The following is a 10,201-nucleotide window of genomic DNA, read 5'->3' as shown; positions in this document are numbered from 1 at the left end:
CCCATATCTTACCGTTGGTTTCTTCAATCCCTTTACCGATCAAAGTAGTAAAAACGGAGAAAAAAATATAATAAACAATCTCGATCTCAACATCTATGTTTTAGGAACCATCCATAATTAAAGCCTCCTTACCATAAAGTTATAAATAGAGCAATTTGAGAAGCAACCATCATAAACATATGTGGTGTTGCACCAAAAGGAATTGGTGATTAATTACCTTGATTATTAGAAGAGAAATGCCCCTTTATAGATTTGCACAAAAGTGTGTTTTGTTGAAAATGATTTGATTCGTGATTGAACTTTTTATAAGAAGGTAGTTTTTTCGCCAAAGGTTACAATATGAAGATATATAAGGTTTCAGAAATTTAAAATTAAAGAAAGAAAGATATCTCATTATATGGTTAGGATTTTTGCCATGAGGTGTAGGTGTATATGAGGATAAAATAGACATTAATAAAAAAAGTAGGGACAAAGAGGGAAGTGAAAAATTCTCCTCTTTTAGCCTCTTTTAACACCGTAGATATTTGTTTAAATTGAACTATGGTTAATCGTATTTTTTATTTTTTGAAACCAACCATAGAAAAATCAAATTTCCATTTTTCGATCACCAACCCAATTTACTTTAGTTATTGATAAAGAGAGAAACTAAAAACAATAATTTACAAGTTTTATTCTTTCAATTGTCTAATTTTAGTCTATATTTTTAATTAGTCTTAGATTTAGTTATATCTACTACAAGTTTATTGTTATTTTTTAATATACATACATACATACATATACATATATATATATATATATATATATATATATATATTATATATATATATATATATATATATATATTATCTATTAGCATTTTTATTATGAATTTTCAAAGCATATTTATATATTGTATTTCATTGCATGAAAATTATTATTATTATTTAACTAATTTTAGTTTTGAGTGACTAAACTTAAGATTTATTGAAAATTTAGATACTAAAATTGAACAACTAGAAATACATAAACTAAGTTTAAAAAAAATGAAATATGGAATAAAAAATGATATTTTAACCTTAAAAATATGATTTCCAAACTTTCTAATGGTTAAAGAATTTAAAGGTAATTTTTTTTAAATGGCAAAGTACTCTTATTTCTTACATTTTTAAAAAAAAAAAATACAAATTTACCCAAAAAAAAAAGAAAAAGACAAAGAAAAAGTGAAAATGGACTAGCAACTACTATAAATTCTCTTAGAAAATAAATAAATAAATAAAATAAACTACTACAATTTGATTCCATCTATATTTAGGTGAATTATAGCTTTAGTTGTCACCTATGCTTAAATGTTAAATGTGACCGTCACTCTATTTCTTTCCAAAAAAAGGAAAAAAGAAAACCACTAACAATATCATATCTAGGGAAAAACAAACCAATGTAAGAGAAAAATATAATATATAATTGGATGATGATTCAAAAAAATTTAGACCACTCATTCTTTTATGAAGATTGTTGAAAATTAATTAATTAATCAATAGATAGTGTATTTTGGATCACGAGTCCGCACAATAAATATATGAATAAAGTATAATATGTGCCTAATAATTAACTTCATGATCTCCAAATAGTTGATTAGATCGATGTTGGATTAAACGTAAAATTGAAATTTTAGATTCTTTGTCGTAACTATTGAGTCTTTTATTTTTGGTTTTTAAGATTAAATGTGAATCATAATTTATTTATAATCATTTTTATTTTTTCAAAGATGAATATTTGAATTCTTAGTCAAATTTTAAAAATAAAAACAATCTTTTAAAACTTACTTAACAACAAAAAAATATATATTTTAATGATGGGTAAACAATCTTTTTCTTTTTTATTTTTGAAAATTAAGTTTTTTTTAGTACAACTTGGGTAAAGGATGTGAACCCAAAACCTTGTGGTTACCAACACACTCGGATGCCAATTGAGTTGTACTCAATTTGACATTTTTTTTAAAATTAAGTTCATACTTACTTGTTCTACTCATAAATTTCTATGTTTTGTTTATCCATTTTTCTATTACAATTTAAAATATCAAGCTATGCTTTGAAAACTACAAATAAATAGTTTCCAAAAACGTTGTAGAATCTCCATAGACGACAAATAACACCCCAATAATCTTTATCAGGATTATGTGTATATCTACTCAATCTACTTATAGTGTATGCAATATCTGGTCTAGTATAGTTCATTAAGAACATAATACTACCTATGATCTTTGCATATTCAGATTGAGACACATTATCTCCTTTATTTTTCTTATGACTTATACTAGCATTGTAAGGTGTTCTTACATGAGGATCATCAAAACAGTCAAATCTATTTAACGGTTTTTCAATGTAGTATGACTGACACAAAGAAAATCTATTTTCAGTTTTTCTTATTTTAACACCAAGTATTAGGTCAGCTTCCCCTAAATCTTTCATTTCAAAATGCGACGATAATGACAACTTAGTATTATTGGTACCTTCTATGTTTGTTCCAGATATGAGCATATTATCAACATACAAGCATATAATCACACACTCGGCTTCAAACAATTTTGAATAAATACACATATTAGAGGAATTCACCTTGACCCTTTGTTTGTTAAAGTATTATTGAATTTTTCATACCAGTTTAGGACCATAAAAAGATATTTTAATTTTATATACTTTACTTTTCTAACCAACAGCTATAAAATCTTCCGGTTATATCATATAAATTTATTCTTCTTGATCACCATTAAGAATGTTGTTTTCACCTTCATTTGATGAATTAGAAGTCAATGGATGGCAACTAGTGCAATCAAGTCTCTACTTGTAGCTATTTTAGTTATAGAGGAATACGTGTCAAAGTAGTCAATATCTTGTTTTATACCCTATTAATACTCATCTATCCTTATATCTTTCAATTGAACCATCAAGTCTTGTTTTCTTCTTGAAAATCCATTTGCACTTAATGCTTCCTTTTGGGAGATCTACCAAGTCCCAAGTTTAGTTCATGGTTAGAGAATCATGTTCACTCTTAATGGTTTCCTTCCAAAAGCTAGAGAGTCTATAAAACTTAAGGCCAATCGGTAAGTTTTAGGATCTTCATTTATTAGATACATACATGCAAACTAACAGTCAATGTCATTTGTCTTTTCAATTAAAAAGGTAGTCAAGAAATCAGGACCAAAATTTTTCTTCTTCTACATTTTGTTGTAAGTTCTAATATCTTCAGTTTCAAGCATACTACTAAAAACTTTATTATTTTCAATTTCATGCATACTATGAGAAGTTTTAGTATTTTCAGTTTCATGCATACTATTAATCAAAGAAGGGATAGAAACAAATCCATTCTCTTAATTAGATGTTCTAACTCATTCACTTTTTGTCTTTATCATTGGAAATATATGCCCAACAAAATTCAAGATCTCTATATTCACATATGGATCTATCATTCAAGAACATAAACCTATATGTAGGACTATTTTGTGCATAACCAATGAACATACAATCAAAAGTTTCTATCAGATAAACTAGAACTTACCAATACAACATTCATCATTTCTTTCAATTATAACCGCTGTTAAGAAGAAGAAAAATACGAAAATGACTAGGGATGAATGGGAAGAAAACAATCAATTTTTAATAAAATCGGTTTTAAAAATATTAAATGATAAGTAATAAAAAAAATTATTTCTTTTTTGCACAAAAGTGGTTACCTAATCTTGTATGAGCAAACGATGGCAACAACAAATGCATGTGGTGAAAGAGTTATACTTCCACCAGTACCACACTATAGAATCATTTCTAGCATGCTTTGGTATTTATACCTTTTAGACATTGTTTATTTCTCCAATGTGGGACAATATTCTCCCACCTTCTTTTAATTTTTGTTATGAGCCTAAGCGTAAAAGTCATTTTCATCATCTAACTAGGAGTTCAAGTGTTTTTAAAAAAATGCAAAAATCATAATTGAAAATTTGAGAAGAAACAAACATAAATTTTAGAAAATAGAAAACCAAACACAAATTTCGTTTGATAACCATTTGATTTTTTATTTTTGGTTTTTGAAAATTAAGTCTAAAACACTCCCTTCACCTATAAATTTCTTGTTTTACCAATGTTTTCAAAAACCAAGTAAAATTTTGAAAACTAAAAAAATAGTTTTAAAAATCTTATTTTTTGGTTTTTAATTTTTGACTAAGAATACAACCCTTGTACTTAAAAAAAAAAAATAGAAATCATGAATTACCAAGGAAATATAAACAAAAAATAAATAAATGATTGAAAAGTAAGTTTATAGACCCTTCTTTCACCTCTAAGTTCTTGATTTGTTGCTATCTATTTTTTTTTTATCAATTTTTCAAAGCCAAGCTAAAATCTGAACTTAAAAGAAAAAGTAGTTTTGAAAATATTAGTTTTATTTTTAGAATTGGGCTAAAATTTCAACTCTTAACTTAAAAAATATACAAATCATTATAAGAAATTGAAAGAAAATACTTAATTTTCAAAAATAAAAAACCAAAAATGAAATAGTTACCGAATTGGATCGAAATAATTACCAAACGGTCTTAGAAACTTACCGAACACAACGAAAATTTAATAACCTATCAAACAATTTTTAAAATTTAAACAAAGACTTAACAAATACTCGAAGACATCTACCACCTTTCAAATTTTAGAGATCAAATAAATATGAGGATAGAAGTTGGAACAACCAAACTTATAAACATAATAAAAGAAAAACGAGTTTAATTTACTAAAATTAACTGTAAATGTGTGAGAAACAACATGAAATGCATTGAATCAACCAGAAATCTTGATATTCTTTTTGAAAGAAAACAAAGTGAAAAGCAGTACCAATCGATGATAAACCAAACGTACTACAAAAATAATAATAATAATAAAATCATCCAAATTATTTCAGACCGTCAATTTTTTCTTGACACGAAATGATTAATGAACATAATAATGTATTTTGTTTCTTCTAAAATATACGTGTTGAAACCAAAATTTCAACTGGGGTTGATAATTTACCATGTATGTAGTTCGGTTGAATCTTTCACTACAAGAAAATTTATAGGAGAAAAGTCTAATACTACTTCTTTGATACGCCATTAAATGATTTATTAATTTATTAATTACTTATTTCGTTGATCCCACATAATTCTTAAACGTTATTTATATGGTAAACAATGAAATTAGGTAGTATTGAAAAATTTTCATGCTATCGTAGTATTAGAAATTTTCTCTACTACTGTTGTAACACCCCACACATTTTTTTAGTAATAATGTAATTTCAATAACTTTATTATTTAGAAATTCAGTAATTGTTATTAGTTGGAGGGCATTTTTGGAATTTTGGACTTCAAGTATAAGTGTGAGAATTTAAGTATTGACGTGAAAATTATTCAATTTTGAAATTCAATTTGAAAATTAATAACAGGAATTAATTTTCTTTTGAAAAGGAACGGAATTTAATAGTATAAAGTGGAATAAGGAAATGAATTAAATATAATTATACTATCTCCTTTTTAGTTATTATAATAATAATAATTATTATTATTATTATTATTATTCTCTTTTTTAAAAAACCAAACATCTCTTTCTTCCTCTCACAAAAAGGAAACCCCCACCCTCGTTGTTATCTCTTCCGCCGAGGCCTCCCTCACTGCCCAAACTCCAATCATCCGTTTTACTACCGATTCTCCCTTCGGCCACAACAGACCACGCAGTGTGACTCCCCCATACCCTTCTCTGTCCGTCCGTCTGAGCCGCACCAATCTCGCCCAGCTAGAGAGTCGTCCGTCGGAGTCGTACCGATCTCACCCAGTCGGAGGAGTCGTTCATCTTAGTTGCCGCCGCCTGCTTCGAGCTTGAACCGGAGGAGCCGTCGTTCGCAGCCGCGCGCCACTCCTCCGTTCAGCCCTACAAACCCCCGCACCGCTGGTCCACCACTATAGATCTATCCAACGGGCTGCTCGAGTTTCTATCACGGGGCCATCATTCAACTCCAGTTTCCGCTGCCAACTCTTGGTTTTGAACAGATCTTGGATTTAGGTAAGGTCAATGTTATAAGATGGATTTCTTGAAGGATTTTTGACACCCATTGATTATTGGATTAAATAATCATTTAATTCATGTTTTGAAGGTTCTAAGTCATCGCTCGTTGGAATTAGAATCTGTTAGGAGGAGATTTTGGAGTCGAGATTTGGGAGTGGTTGTTGATCAAGTTCTTGGGGTAAGCTTTTAGGTTGAATTTGAATCTGAGGTTTCGCAATTATTGTTGGACTGAAATTTAATGGTTGTATTCGTATGTTAGGGTCGTTACTTCAAACCGCTGTCATCGTTTGGTTGTCTGATTTTATCTATGGATTTTCGATTAAGGTAAGTAATCTTACTACTGGAACTGCCTACGGGCTAGGCATTAGATGCATGCTAGCATGATAAATGAAGGTTATGGCAGAATGACAACATGAAAGATTGATAGTATAACATGATTAAAGTACGTTCTGTTACGAGATCCGAATTATTTATTTATGCACCTAGACACTTGAATGCTAGTATGAGATGGTATGTGCTTCTATGGTTGTATTTGATCTGATGATGTTGAGGCATACATGTATGTTGTAGAACCATGATGTTGAGGTATATGTATATGTTGTAGAGCCATGATGTTGAGGTTTATATGTATGTCATAGATTCGTACAATGATGGTTATGATGTTGAGACTGAGCAAATGTCCTTACTGATTAGTTAGATACCCATTAGAGTTTGTGTTTCCTTCGGGATTCACCAGTTTGTGTCTCCTTCGGGATTTACCAGTTTGTATCTCCTTCGGGATTCACCAGAGGTAGTGGGCATCCTTAACTATAGTAGGATAGGACTCAGTCTCCTTCCTGTGTCTCTTTCAGGATTCACCAGAGGTAGTGGGCATGCTTAACTACAGTAGGATAAGACTCAGTCTCCTTCTTGTTTCATGTGCATATGTGTCCCATGAGGACTAGAGCAGTTTATATGTTTCACCAGAGGTGGGTATCTAGTCATAGATGCCCAGCCTGACCTCAGTAGTGGGGTTACTTACTGAGTATTTTATACTCATTCTTTCTCATATTGTTTCAGGTAAGGGTAGAGATGCACCAGCGATGGACAAGCGGAATTCGTGATCGAGCCACTGGGATTAGTTTTTACGCTTCTGCATCATGAGATTTAGAGTTCTTTTCATGTTTTTCTTAATGTTTAGTTTTGATGTTTGAAACTTATTACTAAGAATTGTTTTTCATATGTATTTATTAAGCTTTATTATTACGGGTACCCTATGATTGTTTTTAACATTTGTATTTAATAAAGGACTTCTGAACTCCCCTTATCTATTTAGCATTTATTTCATCCTAAAGGAGTGTCATTTTAAGTTCCATGCATGCATGTATTTTAGTAATGGCCTAACTTAAATCCTAGGGAGTTTGGTTGTTACAGTTGGTATCAGAGCTCATATTTTGGGTTCTGTAGACTGACTTATTATGTAAGTCTAGATTGTCCCTGTGGCCCATGAACAGATTCCTCGTCATCGCCAGGTACGTCTTATCAATTACAAGTTTTATGATAGTTGTGCATTAAAATATTTGTTTAGCTTAAATGCACCAGTTATGTTCTAATGCTAGGTCAGTGACTCATTAGAAGTTATTATAAGAGGACTATCAGGTACGACACTACAAAAGGAGAAAAATAAAATAAAATAAATTATGAGGTCACTTGGCACTAGTTTATCTCATGGAAATTATGTTAGAACGAAAAAAATACATATACCTCGATTCGGAGATCTTAAAGGTTGATGAAACGATGTAGAGTTATGACAGTTTAGAAATAAAGGTATGCATATGTTTAAGCCCAGGAATGAAATTGTCTTGACGATAATTCATTAAGGACTAGTGTTATGTTTTAGGGTGCAATTGGAGGCGGTATAAATAAATTTCTTCATAGGCCACATACTCAATTATAAGGTTCAAAGTTGTTTTATGGATAAGAAGGAGAAAAAGAAGAGACTATGAATTTATTAAAGGTTCTGAGATAATAAAACCAAATATTTTGAGAGGAATTTTGGAAATGATTAATAAGTCATAATCACTTTGGTAATACTACGACTTGATGGACTAGGTAAAGTATGTGTAGTGATATGAAGGATTCTTTTGGAATATCAACTATGTTGATGTCATTAAAGGAAGCCAAAATAGTTGGACATGAGGTTAGACTTAAAGGGGATAAAGCAAAGTATTATTTTTTTGGGTTGAAGGATTATTTTAGAGTGCCTAGATTAATTAAATCCATAGCCTTATTGTGATGAGGAGATCCAAGTTGGACAAATACGAACAAACGAAAGTATTTTGGAGTTTAAAAGCAAGAAAAATGGCAAAGGAGAATTCTACAAGATGAAAATTCTTAGTGGGAGAGATAAGACTTAAGGACGAGTTAAGTAAAATATACTTTAGTAAAGAGATTATGTTCCACTTGAAAAATGGAAAAAAAAAAAAAAAAAAAAAAAAAAAAGTATCCAAGAAAGTTTACTCTTTTGGAAATAGAAAGGAATTTAATGTGTTCATAACTCCCAGTTAAGTATGGTTTGGAGGTATGATATGAGGGGTCACAAGGAATTGGTTTTGGTGGAAAAGAAAAATATCTCATTATCATGTGGAATTTTAGGAGAATATGAATTGGATGGAAAGATAGCTTACATAGGTGATCGATAAGGAACTTTTTTTTAACACAAGAATCTGTTACCAAAATAAAAGGTTGAGAATGGATAAGCTAAAATGGAGTTACTAGTAACAGTAGATGATCAAGAACTATTGACATGGTATGTTGATGCTTCATTAGTTAAGAGGTAAACCATTGAAGGCATTAGTAAGATTTAAGGGATTTTAACGTAGTATGCAAGTTCGAAACATGAACTGACAAGACCATCAATTTGATTGAAAAAGGAAATTAATCCAACTTGAGGTAGACAAAAGTGGTATATGCATAAAAGTAAGTAAGTTGGATCTTCCAATATCACCACTAGCATAAGGGATAGACTGGTAATAAAGTTGAGTTGATAACAAGAAGTTGCTATAGGTGAGTTTGGAGCAGTACAGGATAGTATGTTTTCCCTTGCATGGGCAATGAATTAACTAGCTCTAGGAAGTACGAGTAATTCAAGCTATGACTTATGAGTCAAGAAGATTTTATCGTAAAAAATAACTACAGGGATCAATTACAGTTATTACGAGGTTATGGAAATGTGTTATCAATTGACTGATGCTTTAGCATCTAGGGACTTCAAAACCTCATTTTCAAAGGAAATTTTAGACTCATCCGTAGTAGGGTCTAAGTAATGATATGTTATTGTTTTAAGGCTAAAGGATAATATGAGGATTGGCTCAAGCAAGTTTTATAGCCCATGATAGTATAGAGCCTCATGATGAGTTTCTCATGAATGTGAGATCTAATTAGACAGAGTTATTCTCAGACATGTAGACCCTAACAGAGACATCACAGTCGCGTTTCTAGAGCAGAAGCAGTATTCAGTTGAGCAAATTTGTTCTGGTACGAATCTTTAGATGACGCATTATATAGCATGACTAGTCTCTCTACTACACATATGAAGTTTTCCCTGTGACAGAATGGTAAGTTCAGATATATGTTTTTTAGTGGATAAGTCTTTCTTAAGCTCACGACAGGTTTCATAGTTCTCAGCTTGAGCATGTTAAAGTATTGTTGGTTTTCAGCATCTTAAGTTTCATAGTTATATATGGAAGGGGTTGTCACACCTTTTTTTAATACTAGTTTCAACTATGTCAAACAGTGATTCTCGTTTTACATCTAGTTTTTGGAAGAGTCTTCAGTTAGCATTGGGTACTCGATTGGATTTTAATACAACTTTTCACCCACAAAATGATGGTCAGAAAGAACGTTTGAACCAGACATTGGAGAATATGTTGTACGCTTGTGCACTAAAGTTTTCAGGGAATTGAGACTCTCGCCTGCATTTAATGGAATTCGCATATAATAATAGCTATCAGACTGCCACTGGCACATTGCCATTTAAGGCCCTATATGGAAAGAGTTTCAAGTCTCCAGTATGCCGGGGTGAGGTTGGTGAGAGGAAGTTGCTAGGTCCTGAGCTAGTGTAGACCACGAATGAGGCAATATAGAAGATCAGAGATCGTATGCAAACA

At 30.9% G+C, this 10,201-nt stretch overlaps 1 long non-coding RNA gene across 1 annotated transcript; it reads left to right on the top strand.

The window, feature by feature from the left end:
- The first annotated feature begins 5,594 nt into the window (after positions 1-5,594).
- On the top strand, positions 5,595-7,359 carry LOC150035631 (uncharacterized). The gene is made up of 4 exons (XR_016530077.1): positions 5,595-6,050; positions 6,142-6,231; positions 6,313-6,377; positions 7,113-7,359. It is a non-coding gene; the product is annotated as an uncharacterized LOC150035631 (long non-coding RNA).
- Positions 7,360-10,201: the final 2,842 nt, after the last annotated feature.

Source organism: Benincasa hispida, chromosome 6 (genome assembly GCF_027475165.1).
Source record: "Benincasa hispida cultivar pf3 chromosome 6, pf3_genome.v1.1, whole genome shotgun sequence".
Lineage (NCBI taxonomy): Eukaryota > Viridiplantae > Streptophyta > Magnoliopsida > Cucurbitales > Cucurbitaceae > Benincasa > Benincasa hispida.
The sequence above is the reverse complement of the archived record's forward strand: the minus strand, read 5'-3'. Positions and strand labels throughout refer to the sequence as shown.